This window comes from Carcharodon carcharias, chromosome 20, assembly GCF_017639515.1.
Source record: "Carcharodon carcharias isolate sCarCar2 chromosome 20, sCarCar2.pri, whole genome shotgun sequence".
Classification (NCBI taxonomy): domain Eukaryota; kingdom Metazoa; phylum Chordata; class Chondrichthyes; order Lamniformes; family Lamnidae; genus Carcharodon; species Carcharodon carcharias.
In genome coordinates, this window is record NC_054486.1 from 16,144,553 (window position 1) to 16,162,736 (window position 18,184).

Genomic DNA, 18,184 nt, shown 5'->3' on the forward strand with positions numbered 1-18,184 from the left:
CTAAGACAATATTAGAGCAGATGACCAAAAACTTGGGTAGGTTTTAAGAAGCATCGTAAAGGAGGAAAGAGAGGCAGAGAGCCAAAGAGGTAAAGGGAGAGAATTCCAGAGCTTGGTGCGTAGGCCGAAGGCATGGCCACCAATAGTGAAGCAATTAAAATTTGGACTGCTCAGGAGGCCAGAATTAGAGGAGCTCTGAGACCTCAGAAGGTTTTGGGGACTGCAGATAGGGAGGGGAAAAGCCATGAAAGATTCAGAAACAAGGCTGAGAATTTTAGAATCAAAACATTGCTTCATCAGGACTCAGTGTAAGTCAGCGAGCACAGGGGTTATAGGAGAACTGAAGTTATTCTGAGTAAGGTCACAGAGCTCTGGATGACCTCAAGTTTATGGTGGCTAGAACGTCAGAGTCCAGCCAGTGTAAAGAAAATCTCATTTTTTCCAATGTTACTGTGAAGCAGGCTTGTGGGGCTGTGTGTATGTTTGTGTGTGTGAGACTAATTTATTTAAACTGAAGACAGTCAGACTGCAAGGTTTAAATCATCAAAGGGTTAGGTGTAAAAGCAGGCATGTTGAAGTGGAGATGGACAAGCTAAGATGGAATACAAGTAAATACAGCATGAATAGGAATTTGCATTAGGAAATATATGAGGAGTTGATTTTTTAGCTGTGGGATTTCAAAGAAATAACAGGAAGTTTTACAACTAGCAAAGATCATAAATGAATAAATCAAAGTTGTTAAGTTTATTTTTCCCAAAAGTAGTGGCAATGAAGACAACATGAAGGAATTTTATATTCTGGGAAAGGTAACTTCCAAAGAAAGTGAAGAACAATGGGTTTAAAGATGAAAGGGAAAAAACTTATTTAGGGAAGGATTGAAAGCTGCATGGGTGTTGTGGCCATGTGATGTCTTGAAGAGGGTGTTTTGCATGGGCAGGCCTGTAAATGTAAAGTAAGCAGCCTCCAGCCACCCCAGAGAAGTGTGTGTTTATTCCAGAAAGTAAGATTCTGTTGCCAGCCTTAGATTTCCATTGTCGAGGGAGAGAGAAACCCCTGTGAAATACCTCCCTTATAGCAACAGTGGGTGTCTTGCAATAATATTACTGGATTTTTTATAGATTAGAAATCTATAGGGATTGTTGCCTGGAAAAGGGTGTTTATTTGTGAGTATAGCTAAGTAGAAGTCTTTTGCAAAATATTGTAAGACTAAATTTAACTGTGTAATTGTAATATTGTGTGTTTACATTTTTTTGTTGTTAAATGTTTTCATGTAATATTTAAAGTCTCCAAAAGTGTTAGTGGAATCTTTATTTCTGACTTCAGGTTATGTACCTTCTTGTAATAAAAATACAAATTGCAAATCGTTGTGATAGCTCGACCGAGTTTCTCTTTGGGATTTGGTCAGCCCAGCAATTACCACCTCCCGTGTGATAGCACCAGAAGTGTGTCAGCATAGTTGAGTCTAGAGGTAACAGAGGCATGGATGAGGGTCTCAGCAGCAGATGAGCTCAGGCAGGGGAAAAGTCGGAGAATGTTACAGAGTTGGAAATAAGTGATCTTCATGATAGCGTAGGTATGCAGTTGGAAGCTCATCTTGTGGCTGAGTATGGCACTAAGATTGCAAGCAGCCTGGGTTCTGACTCGCACTTGCCAAGGGGAGATATGGAGCCAGTAGCTAGGGAATGGAGTTTGGAGGGGTTCCTGAAACAATGGCTTTAACCTTGTCAATATTTTCAATTGGAGGAAATTTCTTCTCATCCAATACTGACAAGTGGAAGCACGTAGAAGTCACGGGGGCGGGGGGGGAGCTGGTGGTGAGGTAGAGCTGGGTGCCATCAGCAAAAATGTAAAATCTAACACTCTGCGATGTTCCGGCCCCGTTTCGGGCGGGACCAGCCGCAGGTGAGATGGCCATTGACTTGCGGCGGGACCGGACGATCCTGGTGGCGGGCGGGTGCAGAAACCCCGCCCTGTGCTTTTGAAAGATGCCACCAGCGGGCAACTTGCAGGTGAGAATATGTAAAAGTTTCGAAAGGACTTTGGGGAGGAAAGGGAAGTTGGGGGTGGGGCAGTAGTTTGCAAGGATGGAGGGGTCAAGGGTTTTTCTTTTGAGGAAAGGGTTGCTGATGGCAAATTTAGAGAGAGGGACAAGACCTGAATTGAGAGAACATTAACAATATCAACTAACATGTGGACCAGGAGGGGAAGTTGGGTGGTCAGCAGTTTAGTGGGTCTAGGGAGCAGGAGGTGGTCTCTTGGATAAGATGAACTCAGAGAGGGCATGAGGAGAGAGGGGAGAGAAACTAGAGAAAGATGTGAGTTCGGCGCTAGGGCAGATAGGGAGGGACGTGGCAAAGGCAGCCGATTGGATGGCTTCAATCACTGGGGCCAAGATGTCCATGAGCTCCTCTTGCTTATTGTTGCTCCCAAACAAAGGCCCTGTAAGAATTGTGGGATTTATGGCCTAGAGAGTAGAAAAGTTGTTTTAAGCCTCTAACATGCAGCTCCATGGGATGAATCAAGATGGGCATACTATCTTTTTTTTTCTTGCTGTTTTGGCATGCATTCTCTTCTGCGAATATACTGATGTACTATTGCATTGTAGCACCATAAAATGCAGCTGTGGGTTGGTTGTTTAGGATTAATTTTGTGTTTGGTGGTTTGAGAATAACAATTTTATTTTTTTTTTCCCATCTAATGTCCATATCAAGCCTCTTTAGGCAAGCTAAGTCGGCCGGGAACATTCCTTGCTCTCAATTAATCTGAGATGTACCAGTTTAGGATCTAATTGCAGCTAATGTGCATTTGGAATTCTGTTTCTCCCCTGCCAGTTAAGCACAATGATCATGAAGGGTGTGCTTCCAGGCTGAGGCTATCCTATTGCACGTTGGGTGTGCCGACACCTGCGATGTCCCCAAATGCGGGGTATTCTACTGCAGGCTTTGTGGTAATGGGGATTGCATTCGCGCTGTCCCCTGAAAAAAATAAACACTTCCAATCTAGGACCATTATTATTAAAAAAGGGGAGTATACTTGAGTATTACCAGCTTGGGCTGAATTTGAACCCCAATCTCTGATGTAAGAAAAAGCAACGTTCCATTTTTTAAAAAAAATAGCTCCTCTCCTAAAAAGAGCTTCTTTTAAGCTCCTTGGTCTGTAGAAGGTTCTTGACTTTTCTGAACTGGATTTACTCGGTCTCTGTCGTGCTTGATTTGCCTTAGAGAGGACAGTGAATAGGAGCAGAGTCAAAAGGTCATTGTTCTGTCTCTTGAAAGCATATTGACCCTCGAGTATTTACGTTGTGGTATACGTTCTGCAGCCTTTTTGAGGTGAATCCTTGCTGGTCCTGGTCACGCAGTGGGCTTGTGGGGCAACAGTGTCTAATGTTAGGTTGCCTCAGCAGTTATTGCTATCAGTTTCTTTTAAAGCTTTGAAACAGGATGTTAAAATAGCCTCTGACGGTCAAAGGTAAAAATTTCTGTTGGTTCCGACTAGCCGGGTATTTGGGCTTTTCGTTTGTCATCGTAAAGATCCTCAGAGGCCAATCCCTGTTTCAGCCTGAGGAGTGCTGCAGATGAGCTAACGGAGTCATGTTACCACGTGAACTCTTAAGCTCTTCATGGCATGTAGAGTCTGTGTGTGCACCTCTGTTAGTTATTGTTGTAGGCTGGTGATACTGTCGACTATATTTGCATCACCTGCCTTTTTTGGAGTAGGTTTCCATGCGAGAGATATTCAAATACCTAAAGGATATGGAAATTTACCCTTATAAGTTCACATTGATTTTGTTCACTATTTGGAAGATGCTTCTGAATTTGTCCTGTAAAACATTGGGATGGTTTCCTTCGAATATGTTGTGAAGTATTTAATGTACCAAGCTGCTGAGTTAAGACTTAGTCAGCCAGAATGAGCACGGCAAAGACACCTCCAAAATGTTTGTGTTCAAATGGAAACTGAGAAGAAGCAAAATATGAATCAAGATTTCCTTTTCCCGACAGGGAGCTTGGGAGGGGATCTAACCCTGAATGTAATGTGTGTATACTGTTGTGCAGGAAGTGCAGTCAAATCCTTTATTTCCTTGAGAATAGTTCTTGATCAAGCCAGGGTCACGCTGAGAAGCTGTACAGTGAAGCAGGGTTGATGAGAGGATGAGTCATGTTGCATATCCTAGTGATTGAGTACGAAGCAGTATTACCCTTTTTTTTAAAAAGCAAAGAGTCCCAGAGAAGAGGCACTCAAGCAAAGACTAGCAACCCTTCGCACACTGCTCTGCCCCATTTACTTCAGCTGCTGCTGCTGTTCAAGAAGCTACAGCACCCCCCTAGATTCTCATTGGTAAATGGGATTGGATAGGTTGGGGTTATTTTCCTTAGAACAAAGAAGGCTGAGAGGTGACTTGATTGAGGTGTACAAAATTATGAGGGGAATAGATAGGGTGGACAGGATAAAATTGTTTCCCTTGATGGAGAATTCTAGAACCAGGGGACATATATTCAAGATAAGTGGCAGAAGGTGTAGAGGGGACATGAGGAAGAACTTTTTTACGCAGAGGGTTAGTGGGTGTCTGGAATTCACTGCCCAAGTTGGTGGTAGAGGCAGAAACTTTAAAATCTTTTAAGAGGTACCTGGATCTGCACCTTAAGTGCTGTAAGCTGCAGGGCTATGGGCCAGGTGCAGGAAGGTGGGGTTAGAAAAGGCACCTGGGTGTCCTCAGGCTGTCATGGACAAGGTGGGCCGAATGACCACCTGTGCTGTAACTTTTCCATGGTTCTATGGTTCAGTTTTAAGTGGAGACCAAAAACAGCTCGTAACAGTGTGGGTTTCCAGTGCTGCCTGGTCCTTTTACAGAATACCATCAATATTGGGAAAACTGGACATCATTGACCAAGGACGCTCCAACAGTGTGAAGGTGCTCTCAGAGCACTGGGAATAAATTGCCCGGCTCTCCTGCTTTCTGTGGCAGAATAGCTAAGAATTCTAATATTTTTGTTAATAAAGATTATTTTGCTCTAATATAAGGTGATATTATACCTAAGTAAATCATCAGTGTGAACGAGTGCAAAAGAAGAATCCTGTTTTGCCAGGTAAGTTCTGGCACCAAGCTATACATACAGAGTTTGAAAAGCACGTGGATAGCGGGAGAGATTTCAATTTAAAAAGGACATGGAGAGCAGCGGGGAGTCCAGTTTGAAAAGGACGTGGAGAGCAGGAGGAATGTCGGTTTGAAAAGGAAATGGAGAGCAGGAGAGACTTCAGTTTTAAAAGGGCGAGGAGAGCGACGGGGACTTCAGTTTGGGTACCTTGCTGGCAGTCAGAGCAGAGCGGAGCAGACCTGCGGGAGAGAGTTGGGAGCTGAGCAACGCGCTGTTTCAGTGTTTTAGCTGCTGGGAAGCTGTAGTGCCAGAAAAAGGAAAAAAGACAACTGTGACATCACAGGAAGCCAGTAAGTTGATTGGCTGGTAAGTGCTCAGTCTAAGGGTCAGTGTGTGAGAAGCCAGCCTAGGATAGGCGAGTTAAGGTGGATCTATAAATAAAAAGAACTAAAACTTTAAAATAATGAACCAAAATTTCAAAACTTTAAAATTATAATCAAACAATAAAGATAAAAAAGCAATAGAAGTAAAGTAATTTAAACAAATACCTAAAACACATACCTTGTAGTTAAGAAGCAACCTTTAGTTGTCAGTGGGACTAGCATTCAATAAACACGGTAGATTTTAGCATACGTAGGAAGAAAGTAATTAGAGTAAATTAACTAATAACTTAAATTAGAATGGTAGGGCAGGTGTTATTTTGCAGCTGTGGAATGTGGGGGCTTTTGGACGCCAAGGCAATCCAGGACAAACACATCTGCAGGAAGTGTAAGCAGCTTGAGGAGTTCTGGACCAAGATTATTGATCTGGAAGCCGAAATGCAGACACTGCGCAACATAAGGGAGGAGAAAAACCTGGATACTATGTTCCAGAAGACAGTCGCACCTCTTAGAATAGGATCTGTTTTGATCAGCAGTGAGGGACAGGATGATGTGACTGTCAGTGAGGCAGGGTGGTGGGACTGAGCAGACAGTAGGGGAGGAGCCTCAGGCTTTGCAATTGTCAAACAGGTTTGAGGTGCTCACATCCTGTGAGGGTGAAAGCAAAGTCTGCAAGATGGATCAGCTGGCTGGCCATTGCACTGTGGCACAGGAAGCCATTCAAGTGGAGGGAGCAAAAAGGAATGTAGTGGTGGTAGGGGATAGTATGGTGAGGGATGATTGACATTGTTCTCTGCAGCAGAGAGCAAGAGTCCAGATAGCTATGCTGCCTGCCAGTGCTAGAGTTCAGGACATCTGCTCAGAGCTGGAGAGGAACTTGCAATGGGAGTGGTAGGATCCAGTTGTCGTTGTGGTCGATGTAGGTACCAATGACATAGGTAGAACTAGGAAAGTGGCTCTGCAAAGTCAGTATGAGGAGCTGGGTACCAAATTAAGAGGCAGAACCTTAAAGGTAATAATCTCTGGATTATTACCTGAGCCACGTGCAAATTAGCATAGAGCAAATAAGATTAGAGAGATGATTGTGTGGCTCAAAGACTGGTGTGGGTGAAGTGGGTTCTGGGTTGTGGGGCACTGGCATCAATAATGGGGAAAGTGGGGGCTGTACCGTTGAGATGGTTTACACCTGAACAGTGCTGGGATTAGTGTCCTCGCAAATCGCATAACTAGGGAAGTAGAGAGGGCTTTAAACTAAACAAGAGGGGTGAGGGATCAAGCTTGGGTAGAGGTAGTAATTCAAGGTGTAAGAGTCAAGGCAGGAGAGCAAAATAGTAACATGAGAAGTGAGGGTCACAAAATGGCAGGAACGGATGGACAACAGACAGAGAAAAAAATCTAAGAATACATCAACAGTCAAGGCTTGATGTTATAAAGATAACAAGACAAAACTGAAGGCTCTCTATCTGCACGTGGCATTCATAAAGTAAATGAATTGATAGCCCACATTGAAGTAAATAAATATGATCTGATAGCAATTATGGAGACGTGGCTGCAGGATGACAAAGATTGGGTCCTTAATATTGAAGGGTACATTACATGGCATTCAAGCAGACTAGGAAGCTAGGTGAAGTTGGAGGGGCGGCACTGCAAAGAGGGCATTGGTGCAATAGTTAGAGATGACCTTGGTTCAGGAGATCAGGATGTAGAATCAGTTTGGGTGGAGATGAAGAATAGTGGGGGGGGGAAAAGTCATTAGTGGGAGTGGTCTACCCCTAACAGTAGCCACCATGTAGGACAAAGTTGTCAAGAGAAAATATTGTGTGCTTGTGATTAAGGGACAGCAATAATCATAGGTGTTTTTAATCTACACATAAACTGGAAAAATCAGATTGTCAGTAGTAGCCTGCGAGGAATTCTTAAAATGCTTTTGAGATAGTTTCTTAGAGCAGCATGTTCTGGAACAAACCAGAGAGCAGGTTATAGTAGATTTGGTATTGTGTAAAGTGACAGGATTAATTAATGACCTCAGAGTAAAGGCACCCCTAGGTAGCAGCGACCACAATATGATTGAATTTTACATCCAGCTTGAAAGGGCGAAGAGTTGGTCTAAGGCTAGTATCTTAAACTTAGATAAGGGCAACTATATGGGGATGAAAGCTGAGCGAGCTGAAGTGAACTGGGAAACTAGGCTAGAGGATAGATCAATAGAGAAGCAATGGGGCAGACATATAAGGGGATATTTCAGATTATTCAGAATAAATAAATTCCTACTATAAAGAAAAATTCTAAGGGGAGGACCCACCGTCCATGATTAACGAGAGATGTTAAGGAAAGCATTAAACTTAAGGAAAAAGCATACAATTCTGGAAAGGTGAGTAGCAGGACAGATGATTGGACAGAATATATAGAACAGCAGAGAATGACTAAAAGGTTAATCAGGAGAAAGAAAGTAGGTTATGAGAGGAAGCTAGCTAGAAATGTAAAAACAGATAGCAAGAGTTTCTGCAGGTATTTAAAAAGGAAAAAAGTAAAGTGAGTGTTGGTCCTCTAGAGAGTGATAGTGGGGAGTTAATAGTAGATAATAAGGAAATGGTGGAAGAAATGAACAAATATTTTGCTTGTGTGTTCACTATAGAGGATACAAAAAGCATTCCAGTAATAGCTGCAAATCAGGAGGTGAACAGGAGAAAGGAACTTGGTGAAACTGAAATCACTAGGGAAATGGTACCGAGCAAACTGAAGGAGTTACAGGCTGGCAAGTCTCCGGGTCCTGATGGTCTATATCCTAGGATCTTAAAAGAGGTGGCTACTGAGGTAGTTGATGCGCTGGTGTTAATTTTCCAAAATTTGCTAGATTCTGGAAAGGTTCCATTAGACTGGAAGGTCGCAAATATAACCCCTCTAACACGAAGGGAGGGAGGCAGAAAACAGGAAACTATAGGCCAGTTATCTTGACATTTGTTGTGGGGAAGTTATTAGAATCAATCATTGAGGAGGCTATAGCTGGGCACTTAGAAGAGCTCAAGGCAATTGGGAAGAGTCAGCATGGTTTTTGTGAAAGGAAAATCCTGTTTAACCAATTTATTGGAGTTTTTCGAAGAAGTAACATGCACTGTGGATAAAGGGGATCCTGTAGATGTACTGTACTTGGATTTCCAGAAGGCATTTGATAAGGTGTCACATCAAAGATTATTACGGAAAATAAAAGTGCATGGCGTAGTGGTAACACATTAGCATGGATAGAAGATTGGTTGGCTGGCAGAAAGCAGAGAGTATTCATAAATGGGTCTTTTTCTGATTGGCAGGAAGTAACAAGTGGCATCCCACAGGGGTCTGTACTGGGGCCTCAACTTTTTATGATTTACATCAATGACTTAGATGAGGGGAGTGAAGACACGGTAGCAAAGATAGGTAGGAAAATATGTTGTGAAGAAGACATGAGAAGGTTGCAGATGGATATAGACAGGTTGAGTGAGTGAGCAAAGATCTGGCAAATGGAGTTCAAGGTGGGAAAATGTGAAGTTGTTCACTTTGGCAGGAAGAACAAAAAAGCAGAGTATTACTTAAATGGGGAATGGCTGCATAATTCTGAGGCAGAGGGATCTAGATGTTCCAGTATATGAGTCACAAAAGGTTAGCATGCAGGTACAGCAAGTAATTAATAAGGCTAATGGAATGCTATCCTTTATTATGAGAGGAATTGATAAAAGTAAGGATGTTATGCTTCAGTTATACAGGGAATTGGTGAGACCACACCTCAAATACTGTGTGCAGCTTTGGTCTCCTTATGAAAGGAAGGATGTAAATGCACTGGGGGCGGTTCAGAGGAGGTTTACTAGATTGATACCTGCAACAAGTGGGTTGACTTATGAGGAAAGGTTGGACAGACTGGGCTTGTTTCCACTGGAGTTTAGAAAAGTGAGGGGTGATTTGATTGAAGTATACAAGATCCTGGATGGCCTTGACAAGGTGGATGTTGAAAGGATGTTTCCTCTTGTGGGTGAGTCCAGAAATAGGGGGCACTGTTTTAAAATTAGAGGGTCACCCTTTTACAACAGAGATGAGGAGAATTTTTTTCTGAGGGTTGTGCGACTTTGGAACTCTCTGCCTCAGAAGTTGGTGGAGGCGGGGTCATTGAATATTTTTAAGGCAGCGGTAGATAGATTATTGTTAGGCATGGGAATTGAAGGTTTTCAGGGTTACATGGGAATGTGGAAATCGAAACACAAGAAGAGCAGCCATGATCTTATTGAATGGCGGAGCAGGCTCGAGGGGCAGATGGTCTACTCCTGTTCCTATTTCTTATGTTCTTAAATCAGGAAGGAGTTGGTTCGAGCCTTCGTTTTATGGTGTTGTAGTTGGCTGCAGTATCCCAGGCTGTGTGCGTGCATGTGTGTGGTGGATTAGGGTTAGTTATGGTACCTCAAAAATAGCCTGCTGACATTCCTCGAGCAGTTCCTGCAGGAAAGGGAAGGAATGCCAGATGGCTGTTGCTGTGGATTTGTATTTTACTCCTAGTTCGCTGGTCAGATGGATAAAGAGGGAAAATGGGAATAAAACCCTTTTCTGCTTTCACTGGCTATTTTTTTTTGAGGAGCTGAGGTAAATAATCGAAAGAGTAAGGTATACAGTAGCCCAAAGGTTGTTGTAACTTTTGGCTTTTGGAGGAACATAGAACTCCCCCAATGGTACCACCAATTACCCCAGAAGTGTAAGTTAGAATATTGAATTCGATGTCAAATCAGGTAGGGAAAGTGAAATAAAAAGAGAAAAACAAAGTGGATTAAGAAAGAGAGGGAAGGGGAAAAGAAGATTAAATGTAAAAAAACACATTTACTTTTAAACTCGAGCAAAAACCAAAAGATGAAAGAATGAAATTCCAAATTTATAAAATTCAATGTAAATGCTACAGCGGTTATTTGATAGTGATCAAGATTTATCATGCTGTTAAAAGGATGCTTAAACTGAAATGGAAAAACCCTAACTTGCAAGTTTAGTCCATATTTACGACGTCAGTACTTGAACTTCACACAGTGCAATCCAGATGGTGAGATGCCATTTTCACGCAGCTTACAATGGAGTGGCGCATCTCAGACAGCAACTTAAGGATTATTTAACTGTGCACCTGTGTTTATCTGAAGTTGGTACCCAATTTGCTTATAAATGATGAGGGCCATTAGCCTCAACGCTACTTTGGCCCATTGCTTCCCTCCAGTCTCTAACTCTGGCTTAATCCACTGAATCTAGGTTCTAATGTGTTTGGTACTCACCTCAGAACTTTCAGTTCAGGATTGAAAGACCATTTTCAAAGATTTTATGAGCACAGTGTTTGTTTTGTTTATTTCTAAATCTACTCTTAAGTAGTCCAAGTGGACTTATATTACAACCTAAGGCAACCAAAAGCATGTCTAATTTTGATTTTTAATAGGATGCCCATCTACTCGTTTCTTGTGCAAAAGAGGTGAATTATCCAGCTATTTGAATTGTGTAAGTAACGCCGCGACACCTGGATTTGTGACATTGAAAGATTTTATGCATCAAGAAAACTTGAGTTCAGCAGAATGTACCCTTTTTCCAAAATTGCGATGTTATGCAACACAATGAATCTAAAATATGTGAAAGGAATTGTGAAAACAAATGGTGAAGATGTTAGAATATCTGAGGCCATCTGGACAATTTATTAAAGAGGTGCATGGATTTGACAACATTTCTAACATTTTAACATGTTGGTAGTAACCTGAATTGTGCTTTATTGAATCTGAGAGGTTAAGTGCATAGTTCAGGCAGAGATTTCACTTGGCTAAGGAAGTGGTTACTTGCCCCCTTGCTCTTCTTCCATCTGTTGCCTATTCACATCCTTCTGCAGTGGTTCCTTCATTGACTACCCTTGACAACAGCTTAGAATTGGCTGGAGATGTCTGGATCTGATTCATTTACTCGGCAACCATTTTGATCTTGGCAAAGGGTAAAAAGCATTATTAACAATAAAAAAATGAATCACAATAAGTTAGCATGCAGGTACAGCAAGTAAAAAGAAAGGCAAATATTAACCTTTATTGCAAGGGGAAAGGAGTATATAAGTAAGTAAGCCTGGCTACAACTGTACAGAGCATTGGTGAGAACACACCTAGAGTACTGTGTACAGATTTGGTCTACTTATTTAAGGAGAGATATACTTGCATTGGAGGCAGTCCAGAGAAGGCTCACCAGGTTGATTCCTGGGATGAAGGGGTTGCCTTATAAGGAAAAGTTGACAGGCTGGGCCTGTACTCAATGGAGTTAGAAGAATGAGAGGTGACCTTATTGAAACATAAGATTCTGAAGGGGGCTTGACAGGGTGGATGGTGAGAGGATGTTTCACCTCATCGGTGAATCTGGAACTGTTTAAAAATAAGGGGTCTTGCGTTTAAGACAGAGGTGAGGAGGAATTTCTTCTCTCTTTGGAACTCTCTGCCTCGAGAACAGCGGAGGCTGAGTCAGTGAATATATTCAAGGCTAGGTCTGTCTAACTTAGCCTTATATTTGATCTACAAGGGAGTTGAGGGTTATGTGGGGCAGGCAGGAAAGCAGAGTTAAGGCCACATTCGGATCAACCATGAACTTATTGAATGCAGAGCAAGATCGATGGTCTACTGCTGCTCCTATTTCTTACGTTCTTAATTCTTGTGAACGCCAAGTGGTTTTAGAGTGAGTTCCCTGAGCACTTTTTAATTCCAGTTTAACATTATCTTGGAGTTATACTTCATGCAGTGTCAAACCCAAATGATGTGAGGCCACCTTTGCTGAGAATCTCCCATTGCTTCTCTTTAAGGTCAGATCTTGAGTTTAGATTTATTCTGCATCTTCACTTTAGCTGCAAAGCCTTTCAATGAAGTTACAGTATATATGTATCCACATCTGTTTAATTTTACAGTATTAAAGGTAATTTTATTGTGCCTTTCCAACGTACTGTTGCTCAATAAACCCAAAAGCTTAATGATCCTTTAGTGACTACAAATCTATTAATTTATCTGACAAACTAACCAAACACCTCATTATACATCAGGTACAGCTCTGGAAGTCTTACAAAATTCTTTAACCTGATATGTAGCTGAAGATATTCATGGAATGATAGAAAACTACAGCACAGAGGCAGCCCATTCATCCATCATGCCTATGCTGGCTATTTGAAAGAATAGTCATGTTGAGCCCCACATTCCCGCTTTTTATCCGTAACCCTATAAGTTCCTCATCTTCAAGAGTGTCTGCCAAATGCCTTTTAAAATTATTCATGGAATCGGCTTCCAACACTTTTTCAGTTCCAGATCTTGACAACTCTGGAATGAAAAAATTCCTCTTTTAGATCTAATGCCAATGATTTTGAATCAGTGGTCTTTGGTTGTTGACCCAGTCTCCAGAGATAAGAGTGTTTCCTGTTTTAACTATCAGAACCACTCATAATCTTGGAAACTTCCATTAGGTCACCTCTTAATTGTCATTGTTCCATTGAAAAGCAGCCCTAGCTTTTCCAACCAACCACCCCTCCCTCCCAACTCTCTCCTCACCTACCCCCACTACTTGTAACGGAAGTCCCTCATCCCTGGTAACATCAGACTGTTCAATTCAGTTCTGAATTTGCGCTCTAGCTTATTTTCTGAAGATTGAAAAGGCAGTTTAGAGTTTAAAGAGAGAAATGCAATTGAGGGTTTCTTGTTGTTAAGGTTGTGTAGCTTGAACGCTAAACATTCTGTCATGGAAATCGCTTGTTCAGCTCAAGCGGACTCTAAAACGAAGTGAAGTAAGACTCCCACCTGCCAAGTTTCAGCCTCTGATGAAGTTGAGCTGGATTCAGGCTGCCGTTACACTCCAGGGTAGAGTTTCTAACTCCTCGCCTGTGGCAAGGTGCCTCACCTGTTGGTGCATATTCAAAGCAATCATGGACAACACCCACACTCCAGGCGAGCATTTGGAAAACCAACTGTAGTGTTGATGTGAAGCCAAGCTTCTCCTGTGTAAGTGGACTCTGGGGATTTGGACTCTGCCCCGAATGGGGGAGCTTGAATGCAGCAATTGGAAGCTATTCAGAGCTGATCCTGACTCTTGTTAACAAATACAGTTCCGTCAACAGCCTAAAGTGAGCCGCTGCACTCCGGAAGAAAGTTAATTTATTGTGTGGAGTGTTTATAGACAATTCAGTAACGTGGTTCAGAACCACACCACGCAGTAAATATTTTAATTTCCGATTTACCCTCTGCCCCCTCAAGATTCCTGATGATTTCACCTATTTATCCTGCATCCAGGAAGTGGAAAAGTAACAATATATATACTTCATTAAATATCTAGAGACAGTTGTAAAGCTGTCAAGCTGATATTTTTATTAATATTATTTGTGATTGCAATCATCAAAACTTAATTGTTCTGCTTGCCTCACATCAGCTCTTCACTTCCTATCAATGCTGATATATTTTTTGAAAATATAGACAATTGCCTGCATTCTGGCGTTGGGGTTTGCAGAGAATTCTTGTGCATGGTCTTTCGTACAAAATAAAATAATCAAATAACTACAATGCTCCAAGGAGAAAACTGCATGAATTCCAAATATAAGAGATACTGGTGTTTTGTGCAGAATTCTGTCAGCTCAACCCAAACCTTGGCAGCACAGGTCGAGTTCATGAGCCACAGTGCATCTGGGAATGTACCCAATTTGAACGATTTTAATTTCAGCACCGATCACCAGTTTGGGGACCTGGGCCCACGCTCCTCAGGTGTATCTTTGCTTCCCTGGGCGCAGTGCATCTTAACTATTGACAACACAAACTGGGCCCACGGGAAGCTGGCTAGAAAATGTATGCTTGTACAGCAATGAAAGCAGCTTGTAGAAAAGTAAGAGTTGCATTTATAGAGCGCATTTCATGACCACTGAACCTCCCAAAGTGCTTTACAGCCAATAAAGTACCTTCGAAGTATAGTCACTGCTGTAACGTTTGATTTGTGACAGCCAGTTTGTGCACAGCAAGCTCCCACAAACAGCAATGTGATAATGGCCAGATAATTATTTGTTTGTGTTGCTAATTGAGGGATAAATAATGACCAGGATGCTGGGGATAAGCCCTGACCACCTCCTCCTCCTCCTCCTCCTCCTCCTCCCCCCCCCACCCCCACCCCCCCCCCCCCCCCCCCCCCCCCCCACTCTTCTTCAACATAGTGCCATGTGACCTTTTCTGTTCACCTCAGAGGACAGATGAGATAGTTTACCATCTCATCGGAAAGATAGCACTCCAACAGTGCAGCAATCCCTCAGTACAGCATTACATCGTCAGCATTGATTTTTGTGCTCAAGGCCTAGAATGAGGCTTAAAATCACAAATTTGTGACTCAGATGAGAGTGCGACCAACTGAGCCATGGCTAACACTCAAGCACCTTGTGGGGCAACTAAGGATGAGCAATTAATGTTCAGCCGTGATGCCCATATCAATTAAGTGATATGCAGAAAAGAATTAAATTCTCGCTGAATTTGACATACTTGGGCTCATTTTAATTGTTCCCTGTATTAGTCTCACAATCATGTTTGTAGAGTCTCTCCTGGAGTGGCCTTGGTCTACGCCTTACAGGCCAGTGTTAAGAGTTTCCCATTAATCTCAACAAACCTGAGCTGGTGAAATTTCTTCCTTCTATTGGAAATGTGAGTCCAAGTTTCCTTTTCAACCGCAAATTTATCCAACATCTGACTTATTAACCATTAAAATTTGGCATAGATTTGCCCTTGGAAATTAATAGGTAGGCCTGACCACTTAAGGGTCATATTCCATCAGGATGAAAGACTCCCTGGGCAATCGCCTACCTTCAATGTATTGCCTTGCCTTCAAAATCCTCATTCACTCCTGCCCTCCTTCAAGCCCCAAACCAAGTTTCTACCTTAGATTTCCTACCCTTCTTTCCTCCCTCAGCCACTGCACTGAGTGACTCCCACCCCCCCCCCCCCCCCACCTGGGTCATGAGAGTCTTCATATTAAGCCTCTTTGCTGTCTCTGAATGCACTGCCAACCTGCCATCTCATAAATGTCTCCCTCCATATAACTCCGCTACCCATATTCATGGCCACCCAGTCACTGAGCCACTTCCTGTGGCAGCAATAACTCCCGAAAACTCAATCACAGGCAAGGCCATGCCAAATCCCTCGCCAAATATGATAATCACCAGCAACTAACTCCTTAACCCACTGCATCCACACTTTCACCTTCATCTCCAACAAGCCCGAGGAATTTTTGTCACTGAAAACAATATTGTCTGCCGAGCTGTCTTTACCCCATCCTAAATCTGCAATTTTTAATTCTTTTCCCCCATCTGCCCTTGTGACGTCTCCAATCTCACCTTTGTCCATAAAATTTACTTCCTGCCCTCTGACCTTGCTTTGCTCAGTGATTTGGCAAAAAGGTGCTGAGGTTCTGTGACCTGATGTTCCCACTGTCTTTGTGTCGTTTTCCAACTCCAGCGTTCTCTCAGCTTTCGACAGTCATGGGTTTGTCTGCTTTTCACCCTGCATTTCAATGGCACCAAGTGCTATAATTTGTAGGGCTTCAAAAGTGAAAAGATCACTTGAGCAGTAATTACTAATATAAATGAGAACCCTGACTTGTGTCAGTTTGCATTTCCAGTTGAAGGCGTCTCAGTTTGAAATCTGACCTCCCTGTCGTTCCTTTGTCACGCTTCAGTTATGTTGCAGTGTGGTGTTCATAACATTTTATTTTTCCCATCACTGAGGTAGAAAACCGCAAAGTATTTCACATCTGCAATCTAATGAGACTTCCTGTTAACAGTGAGTTATGGCTGATGACATATGTGTGAAAGTGAACATCCTGTGCAGTAAACCCTTCATAGAAGTGTAAAATAGTACAGCTCAGAAGGAGGCCATTCACCCTTTCAAGCCTGTTCGCATTAGGTAATGGCTGATCTGTATCTCAGCTGTATTTATTCACCTTTGTTCCGTGTCTCTTAACACTATTATCCAACAAAACTCTATCGATCTCCGTCTTAAATTTCGATTGACCCAGCAGCATCAACAGCCTTTTGGTGGTGCAAGTTCCAGGTTTCCACATCCAAAATCATGGCATCAGTTTCCACATGTAAGCTCACCTCACCACCACTCTCTTGACTCCTCATCTGCCTCTAAATTATCAGCCTGCGTGTCCAACATCCTGTACTGGATGAGCAGAAACTTCCTTCAGCTAAACATTGGGAAGACTGAAGCCACCATCTTCAGTACCCATCGCACATTCTGTTCCTTAGCCACTGAATCAATTCATCTCCATGGAATCCCTATGAGGCTGAACCAGACTATTCAAAATCTCTAGTGTTTTATATGTGATCCATGATGTGCTTCCTACCACACATGCGCATCATCACAAAGACCAACTACTTCCACCTCCCTAACTTTGCCCGAGTTTGCGTTTGCCTAGGCTCACCTGCTGAAACCCTCATCCATGCTTCTCCCATCTCTAGACTGGACTCCTCCAGTGCATCTCTGGCTGGTCTCCCACATTCTAACCTCTGCAAGCTTTAGGTCATTCAGCACTCTGCTTTCCACGTTCTAATTTACACCATGTCCTGCTCGCTGATCTGTGCTGGCTCCCTGTCGAGCAATGGCTCGATTTTTAAAACTCTTGTCTTTGTTTTCAAATCCCTCCATGACCCTGCGCCCTCCCTACATCTGTAATTTCCTACAATCTACCTAGATCTTTGCACTCCATCTATCCTGGCTTCCTTGAGCATTCCTGATTTTAATCACTCTACCATTGGTGATCATGCCTCCTCTGCCTAGGCCGTAGGCTCTGGATTTTTCTCCCTATATCTGTCCACCTCTCCCTATCTCTCATTCCTCCTTTGAGATGCCCCTTTAAACCTACCTCTTTGACCAGGCTTTTGGTCATCTTTGCTCAATACCAATATTTCATTCCATATTGTTCCTGTAAAACACCTTGGAACATTTTATTAATTTAAAGGCGCTATAGAGTTGCAAGTTGTTGTATGTTAATTTTCCATCATTGAAAGATGAAGCTTACAACTGACTGTTCAGTCAGTTTTAATTCAGTGATAAAGGAGTTTAGCTGTTCTCAACAACTGGATTCTCTGCTCCCAGATTTGGATGGGAAAATAGTCCAGGATCCTCTATGTTGGCCACTATCTAGACGTCTTTGCTGAAAAAGTGCACATTGATAGATATGGGGGTCAGGTGTGAAGGCTCTGTAGCCAAATAGCCTTCTGACAAGCACCAAAGGGAAACCAGCACCCATGGAACAAGTCCCAGTAATCTCTCGATGAGGAGAAAATCTGACAAATGGAAATAGCTCCACCGGAAAAGAAAAAAAAATATTAAGAGTAGGCATCTATTTTCTGGAAGTTTTGTAGAGACCTATGGAAAGTGAATTATACTTATTGAGTTACGAAGGAGTTAAATTTAGGGAGCCTACTCATTGACGGCAATTAACAGGACCCCCGTGCCTTTTTTTTGTCTTTGAATTGGGAAGAGGAAGTTGATGTCCAGCAACCTTTTAAACAGATAACAGAAAGTGGTGTGTGCTAAAAGCTTTCAATGGCTGAGAGACTTTGATAAAGCAGCCACTTTGTCCTGAAAGATAAAACCAATTGGCTCACTTTCTAAAGAATTAGTTTATATTGACGGTGCCGTTTTATTATTAGGCCTGGCTTTGTAATACTGGATGGGTACTCCTATC

General features: G+C 42.5%; 1 protein-coding gene and 1 non-coding gene across 6 annotated transcripts in view; both read left to right on the top strand.

The window, feature by feature from the left end:
• Positions 1–18,184, top strand: part of actn1 (actinin, alpha 1) — a 226,307-nt gene that overhangs the window by 79,209 nt on the left and 128,914 nt on the right. The gene's annotated exons all lie outside the window — the stretch shown is intronic.
• Positions 2,817–2,977, top strand: LOC121292862. Its single transcript, XR_005946356.1, has one exon. It is a non-coding gene; the product is annotated as a U1 spliceosomal RNA (small nuclear RNA).